Source organism: Zonotrichia albicollis, chromosome 1, assembly GCF_047830755.1.
Source record: "Zonotrichia albicollis isolate bZonAlb1 chromosome 1, bZonAlb1.hap1, whole genome shotgun sequence".
Lineage (NCBI taxonomy): Eukaryota > Metazoa > Chordata > Aves > Passeriformes > Passerellidae > Zonotrichia > Zonotrichia albicollis.
In genome coordinates, this window is record NC_133819.1 from 90775402 (window position 1) to 90792465 (window position 17064).

The following is a 17064-nucleotide window of genomic DNA, read 5'->3' on the forward strand; positions in this document are numbered from 1 at the left end:
TAATATATGAAGTATGTAAAAGATAATCTCACATTTGATTCCTGTTAGACTTAGAAGATAGACACAACTGTTGTCTCAAGAACAAAGCAGTCATGAATACTGTCCAGAGCATGATCTGCAGGTGGGCACCTCTTCTGAACCCTTGGGATGTGGCTGATTCCTCTTCACTTCAGATTTGTCCTTCCAGGCCTGGAATCCCTTTACAGCCAGTAAACACTTCATGGGTGCCCTTCTCTGACCCAACTGAGGCATCTACCTTCTGAGAAAGTGATCTCTATCCCAGAAATGCCCTTTCATCCACTGGCTATAAAAAATAACAAATGCATAGTTCAGATGTTGATACCTACTTTGTAGGCCTCAAAGATTAGTTGAAATAAATTCTACCCCTACCTTCTTTGTGGATCGAACTCAAAATAGCTCTGGAGAAGGCCTGGGGTCTATTATGTATTATGTATTAAATTCCTAATCTAGTGATACAAAAAAAGGCAACTTGACAGACACGAATCCTGATCTAATTATGGTTCTCAGCCTTAAAAAAGGATTATTTTTTAATGAGTCCTGTAACTCAAAGCACATATATATTTAGACAATTTATCAAAGGTCTTAAGAAGAAAATCCTGACATTACTTATAGTGGTTCTACTGGTACTCCATATGTTTTATTCTTGCAGAAGAAGCAGGATGGCGATGAGGAATGTGCATGACCTAAAATTAATTAGGTTATTAAGAAACAGTGAAGACTAAGAGACTTGAAGAAGGACGTAATACAGTAGCCAAATGGGCCATCCTTTGCTGGCAAACCTATTATGTCTAATATCTGTTGGATGAAGTCATTTGAAATACTTAATGCCTTACTAGATAAAAAATAAATTGTTCTGAGTTGGTAGAAAGATGACAATATTAATATAAATAGTTGGGTCCAAAGTAATAAAAAATGCAAAAAACCTCAGAAGAATATGGAAAATAAAATATGAAATGCCATTTATGACTTTTTTTTCTAGAATAATGCATTCCTTCCACCCATGTCAGTCAGGGTTGCCTTTTGTAATTTTACAAATTTTATTGTGAGTTTGACATGTTTGTGGAGAAGGGTTGGGTTTAGATGTATTCTTGAAGTCACAGTTTTGGGTAACATTCCTGCATTTCCTTTAAAAGAGAAGAGAGAGAATTCTATAAATTTGTTCCATAAACTTTAGCTTGGTGTCCCTGGGAAAGTACATAAAGCATAAAATGGAGTGTGCACAATTGATACAATTGGCTCTTCTGTCTGAAATGTATTTTTACTCTTGCATACATACTTTTGCAAAACTGTGAGACATGGAGATAAACCTGGTTTTCTGAACCTATGTCATGAGATCTTAACTCTTCATTTAGCTAACTGGATATTTTTCTCACTAAGGCAGAACTAGGATTAAAAGCCAAGTGAATTTTACTGCTGGCTAGAGAATAACTGGACAAGACTGTATTTCTGTACCATAAATTAGGCTAAAGACTGCAGGCAGAGGCTGGGAACTCTTTGGTTAAAACATTGGATTTGAATCCAGTAGAATACTTCAGGTGTTTTGTGAATATGGCCATCTTCTAGATAGCTGGATATTAATTATACTTCCCTCATTTTCCACACAAAGTATTTAGAACATGAGTTTGTCTTAACAAAACTAAGTAAATATTTGCTATGTTGTAAGAAGCCAAAAAATATAATGCAGCTTCTCAAAAAATATAATGCAGCTTCACCCAACTTCAAAAAATATTTCTATCTCAATCTCTCTGAAAAGAACAGAGGAATTGTACAGGTAATGGCTATATAGAAAAGGATGCACGTTTGTCCTTTTGACAGAGCCTGCAGTAATGGTTGTTCTGTGGTTCAACCACTAGATCTCTTTGAGCTTTCTGATGCTTCTTATGGTGCCTCATGGCATAGAGAGATGTGTCTGGGAGAATCCCAATTCCTCAGGTTATGCATGCCAGTAGGTACGTGAGCTGTATAGAAATTTGGGAGCTAGTTTGTTGATTTAGAGGTACTTCATTGAGGGAGAGCAAACCTAGACAAACAATGGGCCATGACTGAGTCCTAGGATGTAAGTAAATAAACAGGTGAAGAGGTTGTCCCCTTCTTAGTTACTCTTAGCACAGTGTCTGCCTGCATTCCCTAACAGTGACTCATACTTGGCCCTATTTGACAGTTCTGGCATTTACCTTGAGCTCTATAATCCCCAGAATGTCAGCTATTTGGGATCCTTGAGCCAAAGAGCCTCTTCTGTTTCCAGTCATACTCATCTCCTATTTCAGTATGGGATTTACATTCAAAGTAAGATTCAAAGTGGAGTGCAAGTCAATAAGACTGCACACCCACCTTGCAGCAGGAGCAGTGTCTGTGGCTTCTCTGGGGACTTTGTCTGAACATCGACCTTGGCTGTGTTTTAGGACTGTCCTGTTCTGGGACCTCACTTCAGCCAAGTTTCCACCTCTGTGGAAATATAGAAAAATGGCATACAAAGTTCTGAAACTCTCTGTGAAGCAGCCTTTGGTTTTTGTATGGGTTTACAGGACATCAGCATAACTCTATTTGAGCAATGTTAGGATTATGTGTTCCACTGAATAAATCCAATCCTTAAAAGAATTTCTGGGTTCAGCCATGATTCTGTCAGGCAATTTTTGACAATTGAACCCATTAGAATGAAGATAAAACGTTCAGTGTCCTTTTGAGATTTGAGATGTCACCAAAGTTCATATGAAGGGGTTAATTTATTAAAAGGCACTGGCTCTTAGTTGCTAGGTAACATTGACCTTTTCCAAAAGGCTGTACTGCTCCAAGGAGGGTGTTTGGTGGAAGTAATGATTCTGTGTGGGGTTTACTCAATGAGTTGGTGGTAACCTATCCTGCAGGGAAGTTGAGAGGATGCAGTGTTGGAAAAAGCTCTTATCTTCCAGCTGTTCTCTTCCATTCATATTTCTCTCTTCAGAAAACAAAACAAATCAAACAAACCCCAACGAACCAACAAATAAAGAGGTAAACCACAATTTTTTTTAATTTGCCTGTGAAACCAGGCAAGAAGTCCCCTGCAGACTGGGCACTCAAATTGGGACTATTTTGTGCCTGTGCCTAAAAGAAGTCCCAAAGTAATGGGAATGAAGCCCTCTCTTCTGAGTAGTGAAAAAAGAAAAAGAAATTTGCCTGTTTCCAAGGTGTTTATTGAAATGTCTGTTCTTTAGAATGAAAAAGAAGTTAAATTTATTTTTAAGTAAGGTTTATTTTTGTCTCAGGTTATATGTCAGCATTTATCTTCTAAATTAGGATCACTGCTTAGAGTTATTTCTTCTTATATGTTTTGTTGTATTTTTAAAGAGATAAGGAAAAAAAGATTGAAAATCCACATGCACACCCAAATGATTTGTAAGTTGATGAGAACAACCTAATGAGGAGTGTACTTAGTTCTGTGACTAAAACATTACAATTGTGTGGGTTTTTTTTAAATAAACATTTTCTAATGGTAAAAATAGATGCATAGACTTCATCCTTATGGGCCAGGGTAACTTACATGACAACTTGTTAAATCGATTTTATGCTTCTTTTAGATCTGCTATTCAATTTTTTAAAGTGCAGATACCATGGCAACCCCCTCTCTCATATGGAACGTATGCTGCTTTAGAGATAAAGAGCAAGTACATGCAAAGATGGAACAGGATGACATGTAAACTTTTTTTTTAAATATTCACACTTTGGATGAAAAAATATGCTACACAGACACATTTCCTCTCAGCTGCAGTATATTTTATGAAAGAATCACATTTTGTACAATGTAAATAATCAGGTTTTAGATATTTTCAGAAATAATATAGAAGCACCCTATGCTTTTCTGATGTGTATGTTTATGTGTGTGTATATATGCATATATAAATAGCCAAACAGTTATTCATATCTCTACATTTGTTTTAGTCTATAATGACCCCTTAAAGACTGACATTAACATCTTTATTTTTATGGATTTTCCTACTGTTCCTTAATGCTGAGACAGTAACACAGTGGTTTTGGTTTTGTTTTGATTTTATGAAGGAGCTGCATAGCTGCTACAACTAATTATTTTTGAAAAGAAAAGGAAAAACAGAGCTGAAGTATCAGTTTTGAGAAAAAGCAGGAGGACCTATGTGTACTTGGCTATCTCAGCAGTTATTTACATTGTCTGGATCAGAATTTTCAAAAGCATGATAGTATATTGGATTTCTCAATTATCTTTTTTTAATAATTGACTTCAGGGCAATCTGCAGGGGCACAGGATTTTTGAAAATCCAATCTCTTACTTGAGTTGCTTTAGCAAGAGTTGGATTTAGGTTGTAATATATTGTTTACACCCAAAACAAGACAACTGATCAAGGAAATTGCCATTTCTCACCTTGAACACACTATTTCTTCCTGTATTCCATGCCTTGGTTAGAGACAGGATATACTTGAAATTTCATCATCTTGCTTGTTTTCTTTTGTATTTAAGCCTGGTATTGTGATTAAAAACAGACCTGAACTATTAGTAATGTTTCTACCAATACAAGCTGAGCACTCATTTCAGGTTCCTGAATGAGTTAAAGAAAGGAAAAAAAAAATTTTTTCAGGATTTAAAAGCACGTTATTTAATGTGAAACCTATGTTGTTCTGAACATCAGTTTTGCCATTCCCACCCACAAACCCCAACAAATTACTCTCTTATGTGATCTTGTTGTTGATCATAGAGATGACTTCCACATGCTTAGAGCAGTGGAGGAAGGAAGGGTGTCGGGTCTATATTCCAGCTTAAACATCGTTAATACTGGGATTTGAGTGTCTCTTAATATGAAGTTTCTAAATCAAGCAAACAGCCATGCATCATCTCCCTCATGTTTTCCTGTGTTTCTGACACATGCACTACTGTTTGGCTGGCTGTTTTCTGGTCACCTTTTTCGCTTCTTGGTGTTGTGTTTTGCCAGCTTACATTTCTTTTTGAAAGATTTAAGAGGTTTGAAAGTTTAATTTGATTTTGATCAGATTGCACAAGTCCCTAACTAGTTTATCAAATGTGCTTGTAGCTGCAAATCTCACAAGGAAAGACTCTCATAAGATACTGTCGACAAATAGTAGAAGGAAATTGCTACAAACAATAAATGGAAGTTATAGGCTTTTTTTCACACCTTTCTGCTGGAAGTGTCTGAAACAATTCCCATTTAAAATAGGGAATCCCATTGATGGTATTAGGACGTTTGCCAGACCTCCAGACATCAGAGGAATTCACGGTGGAAACTCCAAAAATCATGAAAATTGCTATTAAAAAATTAATTCTGCATCTTTGAATTATAAATAAATCTCTGTTCATGTTTAGGGGGATTGAATGCTGCAGCTTATGTTCGCAATGGTTTTCCTTTGTTGAAATCAATTTGCCTTTACCAACCATTTGTGCTTTAACAAGAAAGTAATGTGATGGTGAGAAAAAGCATGGCATATTGGGATGTTCCTCTGAGTGCTATTCCCTGAGGCAGCTGCTGGAGAGTATTGAAGGGAGGCTAAATCAACATTGCCTCCTTTTTTTTTTTTTTTCCCAGAGACCAAATGTGTAACCTCTGTGATGCAAATTATATTTAACCAGCTCTGGGGACTGAATGTGGGTTGGTGCTTTGGTGAGCTTGTGTCTCTCTATTTGGTCACAGAACAGTATGTCTCTATGTTACAAGGCCAACTGTGATACACATTTGTATATAAATAAAGCAGTAAGTTTGTTTTAAAATTATTAATGACAGATCTTCATTAATTTCTTCATTATTTCTGTTCTGTTGTTATGAATAGAGTACTTTCATAGTGAGTAGCACTTTTGAAAACCAAGATAGCTGCAAGGAATATTACCCAACTTGATCTAAACAATGCAAATTAAAGGGTTAACTTCAGTCAAAATGCATTCATTGCAATACACTGCAAACAAACACATTCATTAATGTAGAGAGTGTATCTTGTACCTTCCTAGCTCTGAGTTCATCACTGGCTAGAAATATTAATAAGTACACTTTACAAATACTTTCAAATAATGATACCTTCAGGACAATAAATGATTTACAAAAAAATGAAGGTCTCTAAGGTCTTTTTGGCAGGTATCTGCAATTATTATGAAGTGAATTTTATAATTCAGTTATTAGGAGTGCTAAATAGACTGTGAATTGTATGGGAAATGCTTTCTTTATTTATACATTGTAGCAAATTTTCAGGAAATAACAGAAAATTAAGATATTTAGAGATTGTAGATGGATTTTTATTTTACTTCTAAAAACCTTTTTTTGCTAAGCTAAATTTTCATGTATGTGAAAATAGTCTTATACAGATGTTGCCCTTATTAAAATGGATTATAAAAGGTTCCCCAAATGAAAATTTTCACTAATATCTTTAATAGCCATTTCCATAACAATACTTTATTAATTGTAGTTGTTAATAAAATAGTTTTTATTTGCATTCAAAAAATCTATTTATTGCTTAAATACATTCTGAAATTACATTTTTGTTTCCTTCTCATAGAGATAGCAAATCAAATAAGCTCCCAGCTTTAGACTTGAGGCAAACAATTAAAAACATAGATTTAAAGTAGGAAATAGCTCTGGAAATTGCCTGATGGGCTTGGCTTATTTTCATCTTGGCACTACTACTAAACCTTGTATGATTGTACTTTATTTTGAGAAGTAAAAACCCAAAACCAAACCAAGAACAGAAAACCCATCACAATCTCTATCATCACCAAAAATGCTGTTGCAGTTTTGTGTGAAGGTATGCACATGACATACATAAAATAGTGGAATTTTTTTTTATTTGGCTGAGGCCTTTTTGGGGAGGGGCAGAAAGGGGGCAGGGGCATGTGTGGGGGCAACTACAAAAAACAAAGAAACGGCAGTTGGCGTAAAAGACAGACTTTCTCTGAAAATAATTACTGAAGAAAGCAACTTTTGAAACAACTTGTGAAATGGAAGGTTGTTTTAACTCTTTTTAAAATGCAAAATGCTTTAAGTGAAAACAGAACATGTTAATAACGATAATTTAATATCCAACACACTGTATTTTTGGAGCAGTAAACTCCCCAGTAATTTAAAATATTTCTTCCTTCAAGATTAGCATTATTTTAAATAAAAACTTGAACGTGTCTGATTTAGGACCTAAGCATGAAAAACCTTCCAAAAATTGTGGATGTTCCCATTAACTGTTATTTAAATGTTGTCAATCAAATCTGTTTGCATCTGGCACTGATGCCGTGTGAAATTTATTTGTTTAAACTTTCAGTCACACATGGAAAGTTTTGCAGATGGTGTCTCTTCTCATCTGCTTTTTCCAATTTTCCCCCTAAATTCCAGTTCTTACTCTCTCGACCCCCCAATTTGATTTCTCCTCCTTCTAAAAAAAAATAGATCTAATCAGTAGCATGTTAAACAAGAGGGGATCTTTTATGTATTCTGTGTTAGGACAAGGAAAGCATCGCTGTAGATCACTAGAATAAACAACTCAGGCTGATTCAATTACAATGCCTGGGCCAGGCTTTTATCTGATGGTGACATCATTTCAATCAAAATGTAAAATAATACAATCCAATAGATGCAAGAGGGAGAGATAGGACACAGACTGCTGCACTTAGTCATTTAATAAAAAAAGTGGAAGAAAGCTCTTTCTGACAGGCTGCTAGGACTTCCATTTCCAAAACTCTATTACCTGGTATAATAGTATTCAAAAGAATTGAATGCAGGAAATTGTCTATTACTTTTTATTAGTAGAAGCTGTTATGTAGGATACAGCCTACTGCACTGTTTTTTCTTTGTTCCTTTAATTAACAAGAGCATGAAATCCTTCTATTGGCAAGCACTTGTTCCAAATCTTCTGTTGCCTTCAGTTTTTACTGAAAAGGTAGGGTTTTGTTCTTTTCTCTTCTCTGAATGTCTCTTTTTTTTATACTAAAAAAGTAATTTTTTTCAAGTCACTGTAATCTAAAGTCTATCAGTTACCTTAATGGGCTCTGGAGAGGGTAGAATGCAGATACATTTCCATAGTCGCAGAACATTTTTATAAGAAAGTTTCACATTTAAGGAGAGAGTGAGATTCAGATTGCAACCATGTGTAGTCTAGTTCCAGTCTTCTGACCATTTCATTGGCTATTGTTGCTTAATTTATTATGACAGAAAAAGAGATAAATTGGTACACACCAATTTGATAGATGCACAGTGCAAAGGAACATATTCTTTCTTCTAAATCCTTTAGGACTTTCTGTGACAGCATAGGATAGCGCTTTGTAAATATCATCAATCTGGCCATCCTACACAATTCTCTCAAATTTTACTGTGAGTAAAACTGGTAGTCCTGATTCCAGTGAGATGTTTCACTTGCTTCTACATTCCTATCTACAGTATACCAAAACGCAGATATGAGGGGTAGAACTCTCACTTATTGGAGAGAACGTATTTCGTTGATTTTAGTAGTTATTTAAATACATAATTTCGATTCACTGCAGTTAGGTTCATAAAGGTCTGAACTAACTTTAAGAGTAACTTCTATAGCTAAATTGTGACATTGAGTACTGAACAGGATCTTGCCAAGAGAAAACAATTTCTACTACAGCTGTCACTGAAACACTCTTCCTATGATGCTCACTGTTTTAAGGTGCATTATGAAGAAGTAGACTGAGTCATCTGCAGGTGTTGTGGAAGATGTTACTCCATAAATGAATTTTATCAATGTTGTCTTTGCTAATGCAATTGTTACCTCTTCTTACTTTGTATTTATAAGTAGCAAATAGACCTCGGGTAGCTGAGGTCCTTGGTGGTCTTGAAAGACATTGACTTTATGTCTTCTCTTGCTAAGAATGAGATTTTTGCCATTCTGGATAGCATTATTATTCCAAGCATGTGGTAAGCTTTTTCTGATGGTTTATGAAAAGGATACATATGATGATGAAGTAGTAGACCACTACGTTGGGAATGAACTAGCAACAGCTATAATCACAGAATAATTTTAATCCTCCCTTTCACAACCATCAAGTGTGTTTAATAATTTTTCATATTTGTATTTGATATGATGTGTTTTGTTTTTTTTTACAGTGCCTGCAATGCTTACCAGCATTCTCCTGCTGCTGCAGTGGGCTTAAACCATAGCAAGGTTTCAGTCGTGGTCAGGATCAGACATCCCAAGTTGGACACAGAGCACCTGAATGAACACAGACCTAAGGTCCTAGCAAATATAGTTTAAAACATATAAACTAGTTATCTAACTCCCTATCTGCCTAGGCAATTAAGAGATAAGAACTCGAAGAGTGAAGAATGGTTAAATCTGGATGTTGGCCTATGTGGAACAAGGGCACAGGGAGCATTACTGCTCCTGTAATTTGGATACCCCAGCAGAGGCTGCATAAGCTGAACCTGGATATTGAGCTACTCAGCCCATCTTTCATTTTCTGACACTGCCCTCATCTTTTCAGGTAAGAGGAAAAGTGAACCAGTCCTAAGCCTAATCAATATTCCAGGGGTCCTTCCTGGAAAAGTGAGAGCTATGGATTTCAGCTCCTTCAGGCTGCAGGAGTAACCCTTAGCTTTTAGCTGAGTGAGTTTTCTGGTACTCCATTTCTGGAAAAGAAAGGTATTTTGCCATGTGTGTGACTGAGCACTGGACTAGACTGAATTCATCATTGTCCAAGTGTCTTGAGGGAAGGTCTGTGTGTGCATGAGGGAACAGAGACAGTTACATGTGTCTTCAGCCATCTCCCATCCCCTCATAGATTAAGATATGTGTTAGGATTACCTTAGAAAAAGGTAATGCATTTGCATGACTGCCATCCAAAATGGAAATAGGAGTTGACTGCAGGCACCCCTGGATATTGTGCTGGAGAGCAGACATTTGTCAGAGATTCATTGAGTCTTCATCTCAGTTCAGGTGGAACTCATATGATCTGCATCTTACAGCACAGTTCAAACCTAAAAAATGTATGCATGTCAATTCCCTGACTTGGATCTGGACCTTTTCTGACAACATATCTGACATGTTCAACACAAATTGCTTTTCTGACCTTATGTAGGCATGAAAACTCCCTCTCTATCCTGACCAAAGTCCTCACTTAAACATATGTAGCTGAGACCCTTTAAAGTCATCTTTCCTCACAGGAAATAAGCTAGGAAGAGAAGAACTGGCAGAATTTAACAAATTAAATCCAGAACTAGCCTAATGTAAAATGTTTTTGTGTGTGCTGCGGTTACAGTTCCTCCCTGGATGAAAGTAGAATGTCTCATGTACCTTAAGAGTTGAGCCATGTAGTCTTTTTGGAAACATGTCTTTAGTCACTATCTACAAATGCTAAGTTTATAATAGAAAAAATGTTTTATTAAAATTTCCAAAGACCCCTAATACATTAGGAACATGAATTTAAAAAAAAATAAATGAGGCAGTACTTGTTGGTCCTGATTCTCCAGCAATTCTAGTTGGAACCAAGGCACAAAAAGGTTGCATTTTCTGCTGGGTGCTTCTCTAAGTTCTCCTGCTGTGTTACTGTGCTTTCCAGTTTGTACATCTCTGCCCAACTCTTATGAATTTTAGTCCCATTTTCCAGCCCCACTTGATCTACCCCTTCCTCCCTGGAGTCAATTCTTGATTTACTGCTTTTAGCCTGATGTTTTTGTTCTCTTGCAATTTCTTGACTCCCCAAGCTCTGTTCCATTTTAATTACAGGGATATTCTCTCCTGAAACCTGAAGGTTATGGAGTCTATCCTAGCTGGTGATTGTTTCAAGGTCTACCCTGAAATTACATCTTTCTTTTCCTTTTTTTTTTTTTAATAGGCATTATTTTTCCATATCTAGCTGTCAATATGTTTTGAAAATACTTGAAGTAATTTATATGACTTAAAAAACCAAACATGTTGTAAAGAATGTTATTGTTATCTAATAAAACTTAGTTTTGTATTCTAGCTCTTAATAGTTCTAAGTAATTCTGTAGTTACAATTAAATTCATCTGATAAAAAAACTATACAGAAATTTGGATAATTAACTGTTATATTTGTATATTTCTACCTTGTTTTATACTTTTTACTTTATAAAAGAATAATATTGTTCCAAAAATATAATAAAATAATAAAAATAAATATTCTTAAAATTAAAAATAATAACAAGTAATAAATAAAATTTTGACAAAATAGCAGACCCCTGATTCTTATGAAGGCAAGCTGATCATCATATCTACTCACCTTATTTCATGTTTAGATGTCTTGGAATTCCTGTATTTTTCAGTACAGGATGATATACTGTTTTATGGGTGTAATATTATCTACAAAATATATCAGTCTTTTCTCAAAATTTGACTTTCGGAAATAGGTTTGCAAAGTGTTAATCTTATATAAGCAAGGAGAAGGGAAGTGCAGGATTTGGGCATTGTTTTACACCTCAACACAGACCATTAGTCTTCATGTCAATTAGGATATTTTATATTGTGTTATGTTTTTAGAGGTTATAAGGCTCCAATTGTTGGCCCTCATTTCACCATAATGTTAACCTAAGTCATTCTTTGTTGCACATGCATGTTTGGTGAGCAGGCTGTATGGTCAAAAAGATTTATCAGAGAAAGCTTACACAGAAATGTACTTTGTTTTGTGACATGCTGTTCGTGCTGTATAGAGTGCACCTGTTCCTCCAGGTACAGATCTGCTGTTTAATGTGTGTACTGCAATTGAGGAGGTTTGCATAAAACTTCCCAACTGTCCAAACATGAATGGACCTAAAGAAGGACTTAGGATTAATTTGAGCCTGTGGATCGAAATCTGAGACAAACATCTGAGACTGTGAACTGCAGCTCATCTCCTGAATGTTGGCTCCCAGGCATCTTAGCTCCTTTTCTTCAATCAGAATTGTCCCAGGTTTGATCAATAAGAGCAGTTTAGACCATCTGGAAGCAATAAAGTAGATCTTCTATCAAATTCTGAATCCTTTAAAAATCTTACTCCAGGAAGTGTTTGGAGATGGTATTGGATAGTGATTATTGGGATAAGACTCTTCTGAAAACACAGGGAAAGCAAGTAACTTTATTGGCATTTGGCTGGAGAAGTTCACAGTTAGCAAAGCAGTTTCTGAGCATGCTCAGGTCAGTAGAAGGTGGGATTGGAAGCCCTTCACTGCGGATGGGGCTGTCTCCAGAAACAGGCAAGGCAAGGAGTTGTGTAGAGCAGCAACATGACTGTACCTGCGTTGGTTGCTGTTGCTGCTGCTGCAGAAAGGGTGAGTGTGATGGGGCAGGCTCTGTTCCTGGATGGGATTCACACCCAGCCAGTGCTGCAATGTCACATCAGTGCAGACAGGAGAAGATCTGTGACCTCTCCATTGTCCTACTCAGTCTGATGCCACTCCTCCTCCCTGCATCCTTACCCATGGCAAGGGCGTCTCTCACCCATGGTAGTGTTCAGAAGGCAAAATTCAATTTTGCTGACATTACTGAGAAGCCTGAGCCAGCTCTGGCTGCCTGAAAGACTTCAAATCTTCTACAATTCTGCCTGCAGAGGGGCTGAACTGGAATGATTTTTCTCCTTTCCTGTTATAACTGAACTGCTGTGTGTAGAGTAGTTTGAGAGAAAGACATTTTACAGCCTAGTGGTTACAGTGTTCACCTGGGAGGGGAAGGTGTGGGATCCATTTGTTGTGCAAAGGTCTGTTTATTAAGTGGCCAAAGGAAAAAAAAAAAGAGAAAGAAAGAGGAGATAAAATGAAAGAGATAATAACAAACAGCAGAAGAGGTCATAATGAAGGAGAATTTGATTCATCAAGTCCTGTTGAAATGGTTAGTTTTCGATAATTCCCTGTGAAAAGGAGGCTTTAAAGAGATGTTGATGGCAAATTCAGTCCCTTCCTGTTTTCCACCCTCATCATTAATTTCTTACAAGGACAACTGGTCTTAAATATGCATTCTTCCTTCTCTAAGCTGTTCCAGATGGGAAATGGCATAGTTTAGAGAGGAGCTGGATTAATAATCTTCCTAAATAGAAGAATGCCTAGTCAGAGAGCCACATTTTGTAAGGTTTCCTCTGTGTCATTGAAGCTGCCCAGTATTAGAATATGGCTCAGAGCTTTAGTGGGAAGTTCAGCTGAAACACCAAGGTGTCTGGGTTGTTGTTAACATGGGGTAAAAGCATTGTGGCAGCAATGGAAGTGCCTGTTGTTACTGTCTTTGCATTTGAAATGTACCTATCCATAATTAACAAATATCTTGATTATGACATATTAGTTTCCACTATGTTGAGATTATTTAAATTATTTCAAGCATCACCCAGGCAAGTAATTAAAGTTTTTAAATCAATTGCAACATGTGTAACATCTATATTAGATGACTTTGACTTGGTAAGACTAATGCCAGAATGATCAATAATGGCATGACTAAAGGACATTTATCCTACCGTTCCACATATGGAGAGATCTGCAAGCACCACAAAATAAACTGCTTGCCACTTTATCTGCTGGTGCTGTTAAGGGGGACTGAAACCCTGCATGAAACTGGATCTGTCCCTTGGCAGTGATCCCAGTTAAGTAGGCATGTCATTTATCAATGTGCCAATAACATAATTTCTATGATATTTTTTCCTCCACGAATTTTGCATTGATAAAAGACTTCTTCAGCCAATAATCTTGCTTATTATATCATACAATGAAACTGCCTCTGCTTTATTCTCCACTTCTTTCCTTGCACAGCTGGGAATACTAGAACAGATCAATGAAGAATTAACCATTTGCTTGACTTTGTTAAAGGAAAAAGTACTACTGCCATATATTACCTACACTGAAATTAGCAAAATCTAATTTCTGTTTTGCAGAGACAGTTTGGTGACATGTTAGGAGAGGAAACACCTAACGCGCTCTAATGCCTGGTGCCCAGCCGGACTCAAGCTTCCTTAAACATCAATGTGAGACCTTTGTTTCAGCTTTGACCAGCAGATGGGCCTGAGTTTACAAAGTTAAGTCAGTTTAGATTCCATATTCTTATTTGATACTCCATTGCTCATTATAATCAATTAAAAATAGGAGCTTTCTGGGACTTGATTTAGACCTACAGGTTTTTGGGTCTTTTCCACATAGTTTTCTGTAGTGGAAATGGTAAAAGCATGCTGCTTTTTCTCATTCCACTTCTTCGCCGAAGCTGCTTAAGAAAATGAGATACAACAAATCCATTTAGGATTATGTTGGAAAAGCATCTCTGCTTTTAATATTAACCAGATTTTTACTGCTAAGTTTTGCTGGCAAATCTCTGAAAGTTTCAGCTTGCAACTTATCCGGATCATTTAAATCTACAACACTGGCTTTGCAGTCTTGCAAGAACATCTGTTTTGATTTCCAAAGCTATCTTTTTTAGCCCTGGAACACTCTTCTTTAGTGTTGTAGGAGATTTTTTTCAGAATCTTAAAGGGCCTTAGTTATAGCTCCGAAACATAATGAAAATCAGGATGAAGTACCTCAGAGTAATGTTTCTTGTGCCGGTCATTTCACTGAATATATTCAGTGTAAATGGACAAAGAAACAGCTGGATGTCCACATCACACTTTCTTTTCTATGACTTCAGTGAAACCTGGCAATACAGTACCATTGTGTGCTACACCTCTTATTGTGCTCTAATTGAGGCATAGTTTGTATTTATATATATCTTTATATTTATTAATTAATGACTATTAATATGTCTAGTAACGTGATGTTGATTTTCTTTGATGGCAAATGCAAGTATTTCATGGGGGAAGTATTGGTCTGAGTCCAAATTTTTAAAAATTATTTTATCATTTTCAAAATTAAATTCCTGAAAAATATTGATATACTGCAACCAGACAGTGTATCATGTAGAGAAAGGACCAGTTACACATATGTTCCTTACATTAATTCAGCATTCTAAATGCAAGAATTAATAATGATATTGTGTACACCTGCAAATGAAAATCAAAACAGATTATGATTTTGATAACTCTGCTTCTCACTAAAACTTGGAACAAGTGCTCCTACTGAAAATAACTCACTAGCTGCTAACTTGTGTTCTCAAAAGCTTCACAGCTTAGCAGAAAAATATTGATTACTTGGCATTCCATATCAGTTCCAAATAACTATTCCTTAATCATGCTTTTTTATACTTCAGTATTTATATACATTAATTTCTTAGTTCATATATGCACAGATTTCATCACTCTACTGGCTAAAACCTTTATCGTCTGACACACATCTCATGTACATTAACACAAATACCATATTATTGTTGATAGGATTTTATCCCAATCTTCTATCAAATTGTTTGCTAACATAAATCTGTCATTTTTGTATATGCATTCCAAAAAATAATTATGTCTTTATTCCACAGTTTATACCAGATTGATGTGTAGTGCCCTAAATCTCAAATACATTTCTGGGTGAAAACCAAGTTTTTATAGGCATTGTTTAATTTGTACATTTATTAACAGAACTTCTAGTTAAATTCTAATGGAATTTGTCTTGTCATAATTGCAATGTAACATACTTGGAATATATTATTAATTTTTTTTAGTGCAACTCATTAAAAATAAATGCTTTATTTAATTCCTTCTAAATGTCTTTCTCCTTTATTTTTATGGGTAGGATAATTTCTAAAAAAAATACTATTTTGAAAACAAAAGTTGAATAAATTTTTTCACTCTTCAAAGTAGAGAAAAAACCCCACTTTTGTCACACTTAAAAGTTAATATATTAAAAATGTTGGCATGAAATAAAATTGCATTTTAAAATATCTCCTTTCTCCCTTTTATAATAGTATTTGCCAAATTTTCCTAGAGCTTGTGAAGAGCTTTATTCCTGGGAATTTGTTCTGTAGAAAAATATAAGTATCTATGTTTTAATATTTTCCCAGTTCCAATTCCAAGAGTTCACAGGAAATAAAAATTATTTTTAGTTAATATTAGATACTGAAAATGGTATTAGGAGTTGATGATTGTGTAAATTATGATGAAAGACATTAACCTTTCTTTAATATAAAGCATCTATGTAGCAATTTGGTAGTTTTCCAATATACTCATAAACTGTAATTATCTACTGACAAATTTGAAGGAGTATTCATTATTTGTGACTTCATGTATTTGTTATTTCCTACTCTTAGAGCTCATATAAGTCACAAGAAATCATTGTCCAATTTCCAGCTTCTAGTCAGCAAAATAAAAGAAACAGGTTAATGAAATGCAAATAAGGAATGATAAATTTTTTTAGTTGAATACACAAAATTTCACAATATGCATGAAAACTTGTTGAACTCATGAACCAACTGCAAAAAAATATCCCAATCTTCTCTAATTTGGCCTGATTCTGCATTTCAATTATTCCACTACTTTTATGCACTCCTTGTGCTGATTTACCAGCTTATGATAATTCTGTGGATTTTGTAATGCACCTTATGAGTCCTTGTTAACATAAGGTGGAAAAAAATGTATTCAAAATTATTTATGTAGATCACTGACCACTCCGCAATTCTATCTACTTCCATGAGCCTTTAATTGTGCTGTGCTGCTTGTGTATTTAAATGTCTCACACTATGTCTCTTTTATTGAGGTTAGTGTTTATTTGTATGACTAAGTGCAAGGGTGGATGGGTAAAATGAAAGAGAAAGGTGGGATCGTGTTTTCCTCTTCTGTCTCTCTCTTTCTCTCTCTCACTCTCCCCCTCTTTTCTAAACAAGCTAAGAGTTTTTATAATTCATCACCTGGCTGACAGATGAGTTCTGCTGGAGAATATTAGAAAATGTCTCAAATCTCATATATATGCTAATGGTATGCTGAGACTGGTTGGTGGTATGCCGGAGTTTTTAATCTGTCTCGACCAGTGTGGAAAGTGGAGGAGACAAGTCATTGCACTCGACAATTTATGATCAAACAACTGAATTGTAAAGGAAGAAGGACATGCAGAAAAGGAGAGTAATTTTCTGATTTAACAGCGTTGTTACTACAAATAAAGAAATCTTGATTTTGACTGCACTCGACATTAAATGAGTTTCCTGTGCCCTGCTCTGAATTTTTCATTTTCAGATTTGTATAAAGCACCCTGCTTAGATACAAGTGACAGATAA

At 35.7% G+C, this 17064-nt stretch overlaps 1 long non-coding RNA gene across 1 annotated transcript in view; it reads left to right on the plus strand.

Moving 5' to 3' along the window:
* The window catches only part of LOC113458732 (uncharacterized), a 40678-nt gene extending 25250 nt beyond the window's left edge, over positions 1–15428 (plus strand). The window contains exons 4-5 of the long non-coding RNA XR_003379258.2: positions 9078–9454; positions 13817–15428. This is a non-coding gene — a long non-coding RNA (uncharacterized LOC113458732). The remainder of the gene's footprint in view (positions 1–9077; positions 9455–13816) is intronic.
* The last annotated feature ends 1636 nt before the right edge of the window (positions 15429–17064 follow it).